The sequence below is a fragment of the Oryzias latipes genome, chromosome 7 (assembly GCF_053564925.1).
Source record: "Oryzias latipes strain Hd-rR chromosome 7, Olatipes_Hd-rR_3.1".
Classification (NCBI taxonomy): domain Eukaryota; kingdom Metazoa; phylum Chordata; class Actinopteri; order Beloniformes; family Adrianichthyidae; genus Oryzias; species Oryzias latipes.
Genome location: NC_136243.1, coordinates 26,506,946 through 26,525,927, shown reverse-complemented (window position 1 = coordinate 26,525,927; position 18,982 = coordinate 26,506,946). Strand labels below are relative to the sequence as shown.

Genomic DNA, 18,982 nt, shown 5'->3' with positions numbered 1-18,982 from the left:
TATTTTTTCCAGTGTCCTGAAACATTTCTCTTTTTTTCCTGAAGAGAACCTCGTAGGAGGATGTGGAATTTTACATGAAAATATGAAAAAATATCCACTTGAGATCACTGCTTCTTCTGGTCATTTTTCTGAAATAGAGCAAGCACAAAGTGCTGAGTCATCGGAAATTCAGAGAACCGCCTAAGTTCAGATAGAAGAGATTAAATGATACAATTATAAATAGGACACATTTTTAAAGCCATATCATAGTGTGCAGACAAATCAGTGATACAGCAATAAAGGGGCAATAAACAATAGGAGTGGCTCAGAGAGAAGTCTCAGCCAACACTGTCTTTTTGCCACGTTGGAACCTTTCTGAAAATCAAAACTGGGTCTCAAACAATCAAACAAGCTTTACACAAGCCTAATGGATAATATGGATTACTTCACATTTCACAGAAATGTTTGTCAAAGTCTAGGTGGTTAGATGGATCACAGTGCATTGATGGAATAAAAAAAGGTGGGAAACAGTGAAAGATTCAAGCTGTTGCTGAAACGGCTGCTTTCTTTCAGGCAGACAGATATGCAGCGAGAACACTGCTTGTAAGAAACAGAAAGATCAAACTAGAACTATGCTCACAAGCACAATCTAGGCTGCTTTACTGCTAACCACACAGGAAACAGTCATGTTTTGGGGGGAGCTACCCTGCAAACTATTTGATATTTGCATAGAATTAAAGCTTTGTTTATGGCTAAGAGGTGAAACGTCTTCTAACTCTAAAAACTAAGTCCAGATGACAGCCATTAAACCTACTACTACTATGATGATATTCAAGATATTCATTTTAATCTCTTCATTTGTTTTAATGACCCATTCCGTTGGTGGTTTTAATGCACTCTTGGGGCATTTTTCTCATCAAATTTAAGATTCAAACTACATTTCTGAGTATTTCAGAATGAATCAGGGGCAGTTGAAAAAAAGCAGTATGAAAAATCTCTTTTTTTGTGAAGGATCAAGTGAAATGGGCGGCCCCAAGTCTCCCTGATCCATTCCATTCTGATGCATCCACTTGCAGACAAATAGATACATGAACGTCTTTGTTCTCCTCATCCGAGCTGGCATCTGACTCAAAACTGTACGGCTGGATAGCTCCAATATTGCTCGCCATTTTTGTAGCACTCTTAATTTGAACTTGGGGTTGTGAGGTGCTGTAAGCCAGCGGGAGAGAGTGTAAATAAAGGGATGATTGGATATCAGCGGAGACTTACTTCCATGACAACAGTCCCACCCAAAACTCAGAGATTAATTTCTAATGACCTTCTACTGCGTTGCACAATCCTTCAACAAAAAAAACAAAAAACGACATGATTTTGCCAAAAAAAAACGCCGTAATTATAATTACAAGACTACTGGGAACACTTTAACAAAAGATCAATATATGATTTGAATTGTTTTAACTTCTGTTTTCTCTACACCTTCCTATTTTTTTCACAGAATCAGAACCATGGAGATTTTTTTTCCATTATGTACTGGGATCTACTTTATCTTTGGTTCAATTTTAAGGATGTTATCTCAAAGTTCAAAAAAATTTGACACAAGTTATACTGGTATTCATTTTCATTATTTGGAAGCATATAATAAATTGTAATAGACATATTTATTACACTACTTTTTTTGTCAGTGTAATCAAAATGAACTACAATTAGATACATAAAATTACAAATACAAACATTTTCCTTGGAAACAACAAAGAAATATTTATTATTAGGCTGTAAAGCATTCACTTTTAAGAAAATCGATCTAAAAGTTACCCGTTTTCCTTTTTTTTTTCCTTTTTGAATGCTTGTGTGGTACTCCTAGTTTCTATATTTTGACATTTTTATTATAATTTTTCTTAACCTGCTCTTATTATAATATTTATTATTTTTTATTATAATATTCCTTGTTGAGTATCATTAAGTAGCTGCATGTACATAATTCGACTACTTTCTAGTGATTTTCTTCTTAGGATTAGTGTCCTTTTCCATTTTTAGGCTACCTCTTTTTGCAATGTAGATTGTTTTTTGATGAATTGTATTACAGTCATGGACATTTTGTTGCCTCGAGTAAAATGAAATGTTAAAATATGTTAATGGTGACACACATGACACCTTCAAGTTAAAATTGATATTGTCTAATAGTGCAATTATTCTGGGAAAATAACTAATTACGGTAAAAGAAGCAAGAGAGTCTGCTCCATCTCAGACCCTGCATTGCTTTCTTGTTTATGGTCTGCACTCGGAGTGCTTTGTGATTTTGGAGGGCCCATCTTTTGGAAGAATGCTTGCCAGAAGGGGCTGCTGGCTGTACATCAGTGCTGCTGACACACAAGAAGGAAGACAGCAGTATGGTGGCCTGAATGTCTCAATCAGAAAAGAAAATGCTGGATGGACACATGTTAGCAGTGAGAAGGGAAAAAGGCTGAAAATAGGTTAGGATGGCAATGCAGACATTTATCATTCAATAAGAAATACCAGGCACAAGTGTTTTGAAATGTCAACTTTGCTCGGTATGTGTAACCCTAAAAAAATAAAAGTCACTGTGATGAAACAATAAATAGATTAAATGAATCTAAAGTCAGAGGTTATAAAGTAGAATCTTTAAAATAATCAGAGTAAAAGGTTGGGTTGTGTTTATCATGAGGTATTCATAGGAGCACTAACAATCTGAATTTCTAAACCTTAATCTCAAAATAAATCAATAATAAAAAAAAATTAAAAACTCAAAACTTAATGTTGCTACAAAAACATTAATTTCATAGAAAACATTTGTTGCTTTTGGTTGCTTGACTAGAATTGTATTCACACAGTTTTTTAAAAAGTGAAGATCGGATACATATTAGTCACCACATTAACTGACCTAATCTGATCTCCCTGTCACAGGTGATGTACTTTGGCACATGTTTTTTAGAAGCTGTAAGGCAACTTTTATTGTGTTTTTTTTCTTTTTATATCAGTTTCTGTTTTATTGGGTTTGTACTTTAGATTTAAACTCCACTGAAAGTCCAGCAGCGCAGATTGAGTTCATAAAATTAGCAGAAAGACCTTCCAATAAAAATTAATTTGTTTTTATAACATTGTTTTATATTATATATCAGTTACAATAACGTCATGTATTGACCTCATAGTACTTTGTGGAGAATACCCAGTAAATAAAAAGATCAATAATCTTTTTGATTGCAGAAAAGGTTTGCATGCAGTGTTTGATGCCAAATAAAATTGTTTGTTTTGAAACAGTTGTGCGCCTTAATCCTTAAATCAACCATTTATATGTGACCACTCAGACATAAAAAACTGCAGCCTTCAAGTATGCTGTAATTTTTATCTTTTGAGTTAATCTGTCTGCTTTCCTCTTCAAAGTAAGGCTCTACTGTCATGACTTGACACGTTTAGCTCAAGTGGAAATAACACAGCACAACCACAAGCATCACATCACCTGCTAATAAATCAGTGACAAACCGTTGTTCCTGTTTCATAAACTGCGTTCCAGTTTTTAATTCTAATGTTTTCTATTTTCAAATCAAGTTCTTTATGATGTTTTTTTTTTTTTTAATTGTTAACAAAATTCTGAATAGAAGAAAAATCCTATTCTAGGTTATTCTTCTACATTATGCTGCTTTCTCTACAAAACATCAAGCTACATTCAAACTGCCCTCGGAAATGCACATTCAAGCAGTCAATAAAAATTCAAAGTAAATGCGTGTTTCAGGCTTCCGCGTTCAAAACTCTCATGTTCATGCGTATTTACGCATGTTTTTATAGACGTTTTCACGCTCTACGTACACAAGGCGTGGTCACTTAATCCACATTTTGAATGGATGTGTTTCCTTATAAATTACGGAAGTGCAAACCATTTAAAGATTTATCATGGAGGAGAAATTAATATTTGCGGTTTGTGCCCGGCCGGGGTTATACGACACCAAGTGCTTCGTATGTCAAAATAGAGCTGGAGCAAGATTTGCACCGCTTCGACATTTTGCACCAAGCCTCTTCCAGCTGATGGTGGCAAACATGCACTAACAGACAACAGAAAAAGCAAAAGAAGAAGAGGCTCCTCCCTGCTTGTCCGTGGGCTAAATCGCCTTAAGAACCTATGTTTAGCACGTTCTTCAACACTTCACATGTTCAGTTTGTCCGTAGCTTTAGATGTGTTCACGGAAACAAAATGTATGTGATCCATCGCTAAATGCACAATATAAAGAAATTGGAATGATTGCAATTGTCAATTTTTATATGATAAAATTGACTCCAGACAAAACCATAGAACCACCGTACTGCAACTTCAAATCCCTTCATTCAAAAAAACTTTGCTAAATAATATTCTCAGTCAGTGAGAAAAAGACAAAATATTTGTGGGAAAAGCTTCAATCCCAGCAAAGAACCAAAAGCACGGAGCTTTAAGATTTATTGCAGTGCTCTTATCTTTCATTACTGAGTAGTGTGAAAGAGAGGCCAACATATTCTACTTTCTGGATTTTTGTTCTGATCCCAGTCCAACTCTTTTAAACATTTGTGTTTCTGATGATGCATAAACTTCAGGCTCAGAGCTTTCATTTGTAAGAGAAAATAGGGAAAAAAATGGTCTCAGAAATTAAGTTCCTTGAAACTATCTTCCTCTTCTGTTCTTAATAAAAGATCAGTTTCTTTTTGTTGGTTTTTTTTTTTTCTCACAAAGCTGTGTAACGTATGAAAGCCCTGGAATGAAAGCCAGTACAATAGCTTTATGAAACAAAGGCAGGAAGGAGATTGAGGGGAAAACAGGGAGAAAATGGCATCATCTCTAAACTTAATGAAACAGCATCCTTTCTTTTTTTTTCTAGTAATTATAATAAAGATGGAAAAACATAATAAACGTCTCCCTGCCCCCACCTGCTAACAGTAATTATAATAGACTCAACAATAAATGGTAAAGCAGCACAGAGCTGCATCTTGGGAATTCTCAGGGGTCTGTGGATTAGCTTGAAAAGCCTGAATGATTAAAATACACTAATTAAAATTTTGTGTTCCTTGGTAACTCGTCTTCCAGGGCCCCTTGTGCAGGCAAAATGGGAATAAATGTGACAAAAGCAAATACTCTTCTGGACCTGAATAAATAAACAAGTCTAATCAACTTAGTGTTTTTACAGAGAGGGTTACATAAAAACTTCCTTGATGACCTTTCCTAACACTTTGCATCCGTCAGGACAAAAGCGAGAACATTTGGACTATGTGGTTCTGATCAAACAGGACTTGTAACGTGAACTATTGAGTAGGCCATTCAGCCTCATCTTAACCTCTTCTTCCTCATCTAACTTATTCTTCAGCAATAGTCTGACATCAATGGAAAAACCAGCATTTGTTGCTTTTTACCCTGAGATTGATGTCTAATAGCTATAGTCTAGACAGGGACAAACACCATTTTTTCTACACAAGGTGATGTGGCAAAAAAGATCAAAAAAGATTAAATTTTATAATTAAAAAGATTATGGGACCTCCATTCTATGGCTATCTACTAAATCCTCTCATTATAGCAGCTGCTTTGTGTGTCAAAATTCTGCTAAAAGAGCATGAGAAACATCAAAACTGCCTTTTGCTCCTTCACAAGCAATGCTGCACATCTAACACCAAAAGCTAATAAACTATATTAAAAAACAGATAATTAAAAAGCAAGGACTAAACCTGTTGTTTAGTTTAAAAAAAAAAACACAAACTGAGGAGATTTGATTTTTCCCTGTAGCGTAAAGAAGTCATCCCAGCCATCCCTGGCTCTGCAGCGGCGGTGCAGGAGTCCTTCACTGATTAATTTGTTACATGTTATAACTGGCCTCACCGGCTGCACCTGTGCAGGTGTGGATTGAAGTGGTTCCCTTTTTAACTCCTCTTACCGTGTTGTTCCAAAAGTAAGAAACTTTTTTACTTTTACAAGCCTGTTTTCAATTGATTTTAATGTAGTGACCAAATGATCCTGTTGATGTGAAGTTACTCTGTCGCCAAGCTTGTCTGATTGTGAGACTTGTTCCCGTTTTTCCACAGTGTACAAACAGAGTCCTCCCTGAAAACCAGTGTAATCCCTGCTGGCAATACAGAAGAGGTTAAAAGATAGAAAAAGCCTGCTCACAAATTTAATTACCTTTGCAGTTAACCACAGCTTAGCAGTCAATGACCCGATATTTCCACTGAAGACTAGCTGAGAGGGGCAGGGCTGGAGACGGACGCATGGAGTGGGCCAGAGAGACTGCCAAGCATGGCAATTCAGGGCGGCACTGAGCCATCCGGTGGGCATGCTCATTGCCAGCCATGGCAACAACAGCACACATGTGGCCCTATCTTCTGCTGGAGTGCAAATTAGATACAGTTGATTAAAATATTGAGTCATTTCACAGTTACTGTTGTGGGAATAAAAGGACTGAAAATGTGCCAAGGTGTGCGTGAGAACTCTTTTTATGCAGAAAAAGACAAAGGAAATGGTCTCTCTTAAGTTTGAGCAATCAACACATTTCTCATTTAAACAGATTGTTTTTGACAAACCTGACCTTTCCCAAAGGACAGCTTTGCGACAACTCTTCTTGCCACAGCAAAGAATTATCAGCAGTCGTTCGGGGTGCTTCACAGTGCTGAGAGCAGTACGGTGTGCTTAATACTTCTGCTTCCGAGCAGCACGTTCCACGGGTAACATATAACACAGCTGCTCCCAAGTTCTTTGTTCATCACAAAAGTGAATATAATTTGTGATATAAAAACTTCTACCTCACTGCAATATAACAAAAGAAAATTAACACTTTGGGGTTGCCCTGGTAACCTAATTGCATCACAACACTGCACAGGAGCCAAAGTAACTGAATTTTGATGAAAAGGCGGTGATAACTTACGGCATTGAGAAATTAGTTGCCGTGGTGACGCGTTAATTACATCTCAAATTAACAATGCAAGTGTAGTGAAATTAAATATAAATCATATTTTCTGCATAAATTACAGGGGTTGATTAGACCGGGCGCCAAGAGAGAGAGGTTGAGATTCCAAGGGCCTGTCACCTCCCCCTCCTCCTCCCTCCCTCTTTCTGTCTCCTCGCTCCATCTTTCCCTCCTCCTTTTCCTCAGTGCGTAAACTGGCTCCTTAAAGATAGGGTCGAGATAAGTAAATCTGGTTTCTCACACAAACAGGTTTTCATGATAAAATTTTATAGTCAAAATGTTTTCATAGTTTTGAAATCAGATGCATATTTGACATATTGGCTATGTTGTGTCCTGTGCCATTACATAAAAAAAAGACCTGATTTGAAGTCCTACTGAAACAGTTTGACTTGAGAATCTTTATAGTTCCTTTATAGTTTCTGCAAAGCCGCAGTAGTTCATTAGAAATTCACGTCTTGTGTTGTGGGCAGGACTGATGTACGAAGTCTTACTTTTTTCCATCATCACACTCGTCTCTCACTAGCTTGCAGCCCATCACACTACAACCTAACATTAGTGGTGCAACAAAAACAGATCCATCTACCTGTACAGGTTTGAGCCAGATGCCAGTTCAAACAAGGAAAAAAAGACAAACATGGCTCTATTTGTTGCGATTTGACAAGTTTTAAAAAATCATTTAGGTAACAAATATATATATATATATATATATATATATATATATATATATATATATATATATATATATATATATATATGGCAACCTCGACACCAGCTACAACGGTTAAGTGATGTACCGCCTGAAAGTCTACTGGAAACTGTGAATGAAGCATTGAGGGCAATTCCTACCACAACCATCACAGAAACCAATGAACTGGTTTACACTTCAGCAGCAGTGATCCTTGAGATGCTTGGCTATAAGAGTAACCATGGGAGAAAACAATACCCACCATGGAAGCAACGGTTAGAGGCCAAAATCAAGGCAACTCGGAAGGATGTGAGTAAGCTGACAGAGGCTCAAAGAGGTACAATGAGAAAGCAAGTACCTAAGAGATACAGCCAGATGCCCATACCTGAAGCACTGGAAACTGCCAAACAAAGGCTCCTAGCCTTGAGCAGCCGCCTAAAGAGGTACACAAGAGACAATGAAGCCAGACGGATAAACAGGCTGTTCGCAACTCAACCTGCGAAAGTGTACGCTCAGTGGCAGGGTCAAAACAGCCGAGCAGACCCACCAAGGCTAGAAACTGAACAGTACTGGAAAAGTATATGGGAGAAAGAGACAGCACATAACAGCAATGCCCAGTGGCTGGTCTCTCTGAGAGAAGAACATAGCAACCTCCCTGAACAGAATCCAGTAACCATCACAGTGGCAGACATCCAAGAAAGAGTCTCAGGTATGAAGAACTGGACAGCACCGGGCCCTGACATGATACATGCCTACTGGCTAAAGAAGCTCACAGCACTCCACGAGCGCCTGGCAGCACAAATGAACCAGCTGCTAAGAGATGGGACTCATCCCGAATGGCTAACAGAAGGCCGAACGATCCTGATCCAGAAGGATCCCTCAAAGGGGGCAGTCCCATCCAACTACCGGCCAATAACCTGTCTGTCCACAACATGGAAGCTCATGTCAGGCATCATTGCAACCAAGATAAATAGGCACATGGATCAATTCATGAGTAACACACAGAAAGGCATTGGTAGAGACTCCAGAGGAGCGAAACACCAACTCCTGGTTGACAGAACAGTCGCTCAAGACTGCAAGTCACGACACACCAACCTGTGCACAGCCTGGATTGATTACAAGAAAGCCTATGACTCAATGCCACACACGTGGATCACTGAATGCTTGGAGCTGTACAACATAAACAGGACTCTAAGAGCCTTCATAGGAAACTCAATGAAGCTGTGGAAAACCACCCTTGAAGCCAATGGGAAGCCACTTGCACAAGTGTCCATCAAATGTGGGATATACCAAGGTGATGCTCTGTCCCCACTGCTGTTCTGCATAGGTCTGAACCCCCTCAGCCAAATAATCAACAAGACTGGCTATGGATACCGATTCAGAAATGGGGCCAACATCAGTCACCTCCTCTACATGGATGACATCAAGCTATATGCTAAGAGCGAGCGTGACATTGACTCCCTGATCCACACCACCAGGATCTACAGTACTGACATTGGGATGTCATTCGGGCTCGAGAAATGCAGCCGGATGGTGACAAAGAGAGGCAAGGTAGTCCACACAGGAGGGGTCTCACTCCCAGAAGGAACAATAGCAGACATCGAGGACAGTTACAAGTACCTCGGAATTCCACAGGCAAATGGCAACCTGGAGCAGGCAACAAGGAAAGCTGCAACAGCTAAATACCTCCAACGGGTAAGGCAAGTCCTGAGAAGCCAGCTCAATGGCAAAAATAAGACCCGGGCAATAAACAGCTACGCACTGCCAGTTATCAGATACCCTGCAGGAATAATAAGATGGCCAAAGGAAGAGGTACAGACCACGGATGTTAAGACACGAAAGCTCCTCACCATGCATGGAGGGTTCCACCCCAAATCCAGCACCCTGAGACTGTATGCTAGCCGCAAGGAAGGAGGCCGAGGACTAGTGAGCGTAGAAGCCACTATCCAGGATGAAACATCCAAGATGCATGAGTACATCAAGCTCAAGGCCCCAACTGACAGTGTGCTCAGTGAATGTCTCAGGCAATGGAGAGCAGAGGATACAGTGCTGGAGGACAGATCCTCATGGGAGGACAAACCCCTGCATGGGATGTACCACCGGACCATAACTGAAGTGGCTGATATCAAGAAGTCCTACCAATGGCTAGAGAGGGCTGGCCTACAGGACAGCACTGAGGCACTCATCCTGGCAGCTCAGGAACAAGCCCTGAGCACCAGAGCAATAGAGGCTCAGATCTACCACACCAGACAAGACCCAAGGTGTAGGCTGTGCAAAGAGGCACCTGAAACAATCCAGCACATAACTGCAGGGTGTAAGATGCTGGCAGGTAAAGCATACATGGAGCGCCACAATCAAGTGGCTGGAATAATATACAGGAACATGTGTGCAGAATATGGACTGGAAACCCCAAGGTCAAAATGGGAAACACCCCCGAAGGTGGTAGAGAATGAAAGGGCAAAAATCCTGTGGGACTTCCAGATCCAGACTGATAGGATGGTAATGGCGAACCAACCAGACATTGTAGTGGTGGATAAAGAACAGAGGAAAGCCGTTGTGGTGGATGTGGCAGTGCCAAGCGATGGGAACATCAGGAAGAAGGAACATGAGAAACTGGAGAAATACCAGGGACTCAGAGAAGAACTGGAGAAAGCCTGGAAAATGAAGGTGACAGTGGTGCCTGTGGTAATTGGAGCACTCGGGGCAGTAACCCCCAAGCTGGAGGAGTGGCTACAACAGATACCTGGAAAGATCTCAGACATCTCAATCCAGAAAAGCGCAGTGCTAGGAACAGCTAAGATACTGCGCAGAACCCTCAAGTTCCCAGGCCTCTGGTAGAGGACCCGAGCTTGAGTGAGAAACCACCCACGAAAGGGTGAAAGGGGCAAGTTTTTTTTTTATATATGTATGTATGTATACATGCATATTCTGAAGCCAATATGCATGTTCTAGTCTGTTGAGATTATTCAAAGTGAATTTCTTTAAAAAGCTCTATACGCAGCAGAAAATCTTGATATTCACTTGTGACAACAGTGATTCTGAGTTAACCCAGTGGAAAAGCTCCCTATGATGGAAAAAAATCTCATTTCACATATTTAAAAACTCAACATAATAAAATGCTAAATTCAAAATATATGTTTTCTTGTTTGGAGTTTTTTATTTAAAACAAACAAAAGAATGAATTCCAAATACACTTTTTCATTATAGTGGTGCTTTTTCTGTTGGACAAATGTCATTCTTTAGCACATTTGGGATACCTTTATGATGAAATAAACATAATAGTAAACAAAACAGTAATTCTATGTCCAACTTTTTTGACTCTGCAACTAATTAGCTGTAATCAGAATTTACTTTTATATCAAACTTTGCTCACGAAGATTTCTAAACATAAAAACTTTTTCTTAGTGATTTTTAGTTGTAAAACAAAATTCCTCAATGGATGAACAAATACAAGGACTTGTGTTTCTTTAAGTTGTGAACGGAGGACACTTTTCAAAACATACCTTTTTACACCTTAGCAGGTTATCTACACGCTTAGGTTTGATAACCCAAAGTGTGTGCTGGCTGTCAATGTGTGTGTTTGTGTGTCACTGGGTGTTATAATGTTTTTGGGGGGTTCATTTGGGTCGAAGAAAAGGAAAAGACAGAAGGCCGAGAGCAGATAGAAAGTGAGTGTCTCCTCCTCGCCATTTCTCATGTGGCCCAACTTCCCTTTAAGCATCACAAACAAGCCTCAGGAGTGTTGTCAAGAAGGGGAGGGGTGACGATGGGGGTGCTGAGCTGAGAGAGAAAGCTGAGCTCAAACGCAACAGCAACAGGAACCAACTTGAGCCATCTAAATTATTCATGCTCCAGATGGATATGTTTCCCCGGGATTTCACGCTAAAACACAGCCATTCAGCTTTCCTAGGCGATGTGCTGTCTATTCAATGGACGGCGCCAGAAATCAAGAGAACCATCACTTTATCTAAATTGTTTCATGTCAGATTTATATCAACTTTGAAGAGTGGAAGCCCCTTGACACCACGATCCCTCTTTTGTTCTGTTCCACAGGCACAATGAAGGGGGGAAACACAATCTTCTTCCTCTATCTTCAAAGATGTTAGAACTGTTATGACCTTGTCTGAAAGATATTATACAAATCAGAAGATCCTTAGAGACGCATGTCAGCATATCACTGACTACACCTCAAACGCTTGATGTGCGCCTGCTGCTTAAAGATCTGAAACGGAGCACAACTTACAGTAAATTTACAAAATTTACAAAAAAAAATTGTTACGATTTCTATTCTTTTAAATATTAATGTTAACATTTTAATGTACCATCACTGTAGAAGTGCAACTGTGACACTAAGCATAACAAATATGTGGCGTTAGTCTACATTCCTGGTCTGTCGATAGGTAAAGTCGCACTGTCAAAATATCTCCGTTTTTGGTCGAGTGGTATTGTGAGTACACTAATGCGTAGCGGTGTCAGAAAGTTTTTTTTTCTTTTTTCTTTTACATTTTCCAAACAAGGTTGGGTGGTTGGTATAGTGAATATGGTAATGTGGCTAACGTCCAGTGGTGTCGTACTGTTTTTTTTCTTATGCAGGGCTCCAGACTAACTTTTTTTACTAGGAGCACAGTGGCCCCTAACTGAAAATTTTAGGGGCGCAACCAGAAAATTTAGGGGCGCATACCGTAAATCAACATTCTAACCAAATCTACTAATTTCCACTGTATTACTAATAAATACTTTAATAATAGATGCAGAAATTACAATGTGCTGTTTCAAATTCAGTGTCACATTTTATTCTGCACTTTTGAAGATGCAACAAAACAAAAGCATCACTGTCATGACAGTACAAATTTATCTTTGTGACACCAAATAGGTGCAGCCAAGATGCACAATAAGCGTGTTTGAGATCACCCAGGTGAACTCAACGCTGCACAGATCACCTGGTGTGTGACATATATTTTTGTTTTTGCTCCAACATCAACTGTCAATCGAGAAAGGGGTGGGAGCAAGGGGCAAACCTACCCGGACACAGCTGGAAACTGAACTGACTGAAAGCTGCCCTACAGACTACAAAACAATGCATTATGGGACATGTGTCCTGATGGTTTTTGTAGTGGAGTGATTAATTAAAATAATTTAAAATACCAATTCATTAAAAAAAGGCTACATACATCACAAAACATTAAAATAATCATAAAATATATAATAACACAGATCATACTAAGGGGGAGAAGAATATTAAAACTAAATTGAATGTTAAGGACAATTCCAATTTCCTGTTCTTCAGTCTTGCTGCAGATTCGCTTTCATCTCACAGCCCCCCCCCCCACCCTCCCCAACGATCTAGGCGAGCCGCTGGTTCATCTCAAACACGTCTATCGTTGCATTTTCCCCACGTATTTTCAGTGTGTCTAAAACTAATGTTGTTTTTGCTCGAGCGTGTTTAAAGTTCAAGCCCCGTTAGCTGTCACGCATGTAGGTGTGGGACATTTATTCTCCTCAGCTGACCCGACTCCCGCGGGAGCGGTGTGCTGCCGTAACAACCGCGCAGGACCGTTTTATGCGCCGCCGTAACCGTAACCAAAACCTAAACCTTCCTCCGGTTCTGTGCGGCCCAGAGAAAAGTTCAGCACGGACTGGCTGTATTTAGAAAATTACGAGCGAATAGATACGTTCTAAAGGAAAGTAAGGAACTCCTTAGTGTGGTCCGGGGAGGGAGGGGGCTGTCAGGTGTCCTGCTTTCAAGCCCTGTCATTGTCCAGCCCCCAAGAGTCATTTACCCCACTGTGATTGGTTGGTCAGCTTCGCGCACGACAATGAAAAAGTGTCATTCATACAAACTGGCGGGCTGCAGTAACATTAAACCTTCATATTAAGGCGGGGACCGCAAAATATCATCTTGGGGGCCGCAAATAGCCTGCGGGCCGCGAGTTTGAGACCCCTGCTGTACACTCTGGCACTGGTACACTAGCCGCAGGTGGGAAGAACGAATCAATAGTTCGCTTGCTCATAGCTCAGACGCACATATCAGGTTGTGATATTTGTCTCAGTTTCCTTCCCACAGATGTTTACGCGCACTCGATTATCTCTAGGCCCCTCCCCCTACACACATTTTAGCCACTCACAGTGGCTGTCCCTATTCTTCTCACACGCAGAGGCCGCCTCGCACACAGGCATCACGCGAGAGTGTACGTGCTCGCGTTTCACGAGTATGTGCGCGAGTGTGCGTGTCTGCCTGCGTCCGTGTGCGCTTGCGTCTCATTAATTATTTCATTGATCATTGACGTGCCCCTTCCACGTTTAATGTATAAAAAATACGAAGGGTGGGGGAAGCAAATTTACTGGTCGCGCATGTGCGACTGGATGTAAAATTCAGTCGCACACTCTCAAATTTTGGTCGCAAAATGCGACCAATTGCTCGCAGTCTGGAGCCCTGTTATGTGTTGCCAATAAGGTTCGTAGCTAGCGTAGTTGCAGTAACATTTGTTTTTAGCAATATCAGTATTTTCTTTACTTGTTTTTACTTGTTGCAAACAAAGTTGAGAGTATTGTCGCCCAAGTGGCCAATGCTTCTAATGTAGCTAACTTGTTGCATGTTATAAACAAGCTTCAGAGTTATTGTGAACATAGGTAAGAAAGTCTTACTGTCAGACTTAGCTAAGTCTTTTGTCTCACTGAATGTGCCTTATATATGACATCAGTTCAAAAACAGACCATTCACTGACGTGAACTTCATAATCAGGTCCACCCTACAGTGCGGTAAATACGGTAGCCTATATAGTCTTTTCTGTTCACCCCTTGAAAAAAAAACTCCTGGTATTTTTCACAATCACAAAGACTTTCAATTATATAACAGACAAAATGAGAAAACTAGGTGTTGAGTTTGAAGCAAAATGATAGTCATCATTGTTAAAATAGTATATTACATTAAATTTAGCACAATGGTAAATATATATACAGTATATATATATTATATTTGTTTACTGCACTTGTGACCAATGATGTCAGTGAGCAGCGCACTAATCAGTAATACCTTGCAACTAATCCACCCAGACTATAATTACTAAGTAGCTTTACACAACCCCCATCTGGTGTCAACAACTCCACTTTTTAACTCAAACCACCCTGCCTTCTTTTAATAGAAAGTAACTTCATGTGCTGGGACAAGGAGATTGGGATGACCTCAATCCCTGATGCGCTCTTCTGCCGTAGTCATCCATTTGTGAATGAAGATGACGACTTTTAAAAGGACAAGACATCATTAAGAGAATAAGTAGCCTTTCCAGCAGTCTTTTTTTGCAACCCCCCAACCCCCCCAGAAGCAATTCTGATGCCTTTATGTAGAACTGAAAGTGCTGAAGAGTGGGAGGGGTGGCCGTTTAATGGTCCAATAATGTCTCAGCCAAAGCATAGCAGTACTCCTAGGATTTTACAAAAAAGAAACACGCTGAGACTGACCAGTGTGGTGATTTAAGAGGCAGTTATGGAGGAACAATTAAAAAAAGGAGATGCTCTGTGAACTGTAGCTCTGCATGCGGTGAAGTGATGCAGCAGCTCGAATCGATGCTGTCCCCACACAAACGGATGAATTCTATCAAAATACCACATGTCAGCATGTGACACTGAAACCGCAGATGGTCAAATGACATTTATTTAAGTGGCATATCTCTTAGATCGACGTGAGAAAGAAGAGAAAAGGTCAATAAAAACAAGTGAGGGACTGCAGTATCAAGGTGTAAAGGATGCCTGTGTCACCTGTCCTCATTTGTCTTTCCCCTTCCTTCCTTTCCCGCTCCTTCTCTAACCTTTCAGCTCAGTGTCGCTCTCAAAGTACTAAAAGTCTGACAAACAAAGGCGACTTTTCCGGCATCACAGCATCCATCATCATACGGATGCAAAGGCCAGACAAATGCAAGGGATGCAAACCAAGAATCACTCAACCCATATTAAAAATGTGCCTCCACTTACCTTTCCCAGAAAAATGGCACTTGTGCACTTACAATCTGGATCAATAAGCTGAGTAAAATCTGTTTAATATGTGGTAAGGCTCCCTAAATGTCACATAACCTACTGTATGAAAAAAGGCAAGACCTTCCCAACAAGTTTAAATAAACCCTGCAGGATAAAGCCGGCTCTCCCGGGGGAACCAAAAGCTGACGGCTTTGAAACAGGAGGGAGGGTATTTTCAGCAGGGCTGCCCAGCATGACAGATCCTGTATGTCTCACAGCTGAGCTTGTTTTATTGAAAGGTTGTTTGAAAGGCCCTGAACCCGAGACATCCCTGGTCATGTTTGTTTGACTTAAAGAGAAGCAGCACTGAAAAGCTTTGCTGGGAACAGTGGTGCTAGTAGTGCATGAAAGAAAATTAGATGGGTAAGTGCGCACAGTGACTTGAAAATATATGCCGGGAAGACCTTTAGAAATTAATAAAATGGCCTCAATACAGCTTCAATTACAACCTGCTACAAATGTGCCGAGCGCAAGCCAAGTTTAACTGCAGTGTGCAAATAAGTGCCAAAACCAGTGCTGTTATCAGGTAATGGAGTCAGAGGAAGCTAAAGGGCCGCTGTGAACTTGACACTCCCATTAAGCCCCCACTGGAAAGTGCAGTATTTGATCAGGAGATGGGAATAGAGCAAAAATGAACTGAAATCAGATCCCCCATGACTTATTTTCCTGTTGGCTCTCAGCTTTAGGTGTCACTCAGACTTAATAAAGCTTTCAGATTTTCATTTTATCACAGAAAATAGACTGAGCAAAAATAAAATCACTTGGTTTTGCCTTAATGGAGCAAAGTAATGGGGAGGTGAAACTGACACAACACATTTTGTCCATAGTAATACCATCAAAATGAAAGCATATTCACTTCTGGAGTTTTCCAGGAATCAATTCAAACCGAATATTGACCTTTTCTCAGACTTTATTTCATAATGGTTCCAACAAATACTGCACTTTGGCAATAGCGTGTCACCTCGGGTGATACCAACACAGCTATTTCACCCTATAGAGTTACAGTATTCTGGAGCCCACACTGCAACTCCTCCACCAACCTATAACTCTCATTTTATTTCCGCACTTTATACATTAGAGGTACATTACAGCCATCCCAGCAGATAGGATGAGTCCACTTTTACACCCAGGTGTTACATTGCAAGGTTAGGTCATTTGGATGGCTGTGACCTTTGATGGTTCCATCTTCAATGAAAATTATCTTGTGATCTCTGCATTGACATGCACACAGATGTCCTTGCGCTGCACATTCACACTGCGGTGATAAGAGCAATTCACTAGGGAGACATTATGGAAATATTCATTTGAGAATTATGCATTATAATTAGAATGTGTGGTCACATTTCTCTGTCTTAAGGGTGGCTGAGTTTAAGTGATTTCAGGGGGTAAGAAGGTAAGATTTTACTTCACCTTTCTAGGGGTTTTGGAGCTTGTGGCCAGTAAGTTTAGCATCGTACTCATCTTTAGTCTTCTTTTTAAAACAGTCATTATACCAAGCGAAAAGGGGGGGGGGATTAAACACTGTCCCAAGTGTTCGGGTGTGCGCTTAATTATTCTGAGGAAGACAGTTGTTAAATTGTGTATGCCCATCAGCTAAGACTTTCTCTAGATTTATCATTCATGTAAATCATGAATAAAATATTTCCTTGTTGTGAGAAAATGTTACATCTGTTTGGTGCATCGTTTACTCCTAAGTGCAGGAATATGAAAGCACAAGTTTGACCTCATAAAGATCACTTTCAACTGGGTTGGTACTAGAAGGTCTGATGAAGAGTATCTAACAAAGGCATAACAAAACAGTTATTAGTTATCTTGGTTAAGAATGGTCTTTTTTTTTCAACAAAAGCCTGGATAGTGTCTAATTAGTCTGGATGTCAATTACATATCACTGAATCCATTTTATAATTTGATATAAATTCCAATCCAATATGATACAAATAAATGCTGTTTTTGTCAAATTTTGGAACTGGAATTGATTTATTTTAAGCAATCAAACAAGACAAACAAAATACATCTGTACATCAAACTAACGATGATTAGTCAGCAAATGATCAAATTTTCTTGGTTATAAATAATTAATTTCACACAACTGGTTATTTAAATTGCACCAGTGTGAAACTTTGTTCAATAAAGTCATCACTTCATGAATTTCATTAGTTAATACTGTTTTTCCTAAATAAAATTACATTTGAATTTGAAACCCAGCTCACAGAAGCATCACAATCACACAAGTTTCCATATTTTTCTTGAACATGTCTAAGTCTATGAGAATCGGAAGTGAGCCAAACTGTCATGGAGATCAGAGAGGAAGCAAAGGTGTGGGCAGAGGTTAAGCCACATGCCGCCAGGGCTGTGGCGTCTCCGGTCGCCCCTGGCAACCATCACGTTACCATGCACCGGAACAGACAGGCCTGCTCGCACAACAGATGGAACTAATGATGCGAAACAAAAGGGATCATTTCTCCATGGTCCTCTAAGACGCCACAAAGAGAGGCTTCCAAGTTTCAATGATGGGATCAGTTTGCTTGGAAAGCCCATAGGTCTAATTATATAACTGAATAAAAATATGACTGAGTTTCTGACAGGAAATGCTTAATTTAAAAGGAAAACAAGGGAAAAATAAATTTTAAAAAAATGTAAAATTTAAATAAACTATAAAAAAACTTAAATGCAGTTCTATCTGTCTACTCCAAAAGATTCTCCAACATCAATACTTTGGACAATAACAATCCCATAGTCCTGTAAGCAAGTCTGTGGGGTTTTTTTTACACAAAACTTGTATAACTGTTTTTAGCAAGCTGCCTTGTTGTGAACAGACGAAAACAAATCAAATTTGAGCTGAGGACATTTGCATACCCTGAGGGACAGGATTAGATTTAGAGGTCATCTCCTACAAGTCAGTCCTCCGCAGACGCCAATGAAATGTCTCTCTGTCGAGCACCTTCCAGTCCGGTCTGCTTTCCAAGCCAGACAGTCAGACAGAGCACTGTTCTGAAAATGAAGTATGCAAAGTGAGTGAAGTCAAACACCTTGGGATGGGATTTAACCAGGATGGAGCTGAGCAGAGCCCGACGCATGCATGTTCACGAACAGACAGGATCACTGGGAAAAGTTCAGAGCCAACACTGACACAACCAGCGGAGGAAGGCCTGTATTAGAGTCAGGTTAGTAAAGATAACACTATCAGTCTGATCCCTGCGGGCACCAAATGCCAGGCCTTGCTGGCAAATAAAGCTACAGTGTCTTGACTCTGTGGCACATTAGCTATGATTACAATGACCTTCATTATATCAGCTCCCCTTATTACAACATATGGAAGGCGTCTTCCCCCTGGGCCAATCACAGTGGGGGAAAGAGTAACAGAAAGAGGTGAGATTCA

The 18,982-nt window shown here is 40.2% G+C and overlaps 1 protein-coding gene and 1 long non-coding RNA gene across 4 annotated transcripts in view; one reads left to right on the top strand and one right to left on the bottom strand.

The window, feature by feature from the left end:
• The window catches only part of casz1 (castor zinc finger 1), a 180,634-nt gene that overhangs the window by 126,871 nt on the left and 34,781 nt on the right, over positions 1–18,982 (bottom strand). Inside the window, exon 4 of one of the 3 annotated variants that reach the window (XM_078950758.1) lies at positions 18,460–18,594. The exons of the other annotated variants lie outside the window; for them this stretch is intronic. The gene's annotated coding sequence lies outside the window, so the exon portion shown is untranslated. The remainder of the gene's footprint in view (positions 1–18,459; positions 18,595–18,982) is intronic. 3 annotated transcript variants of the gene reach the window in all.
• Positions 1–18,982, top strand: part of LOC110015344 (uncharacterized) — a 36,964-nt gene that overhangs the window by 8,337 nt on the left and 9,645 nt on the right. The window lies entirely within an intron of this gene.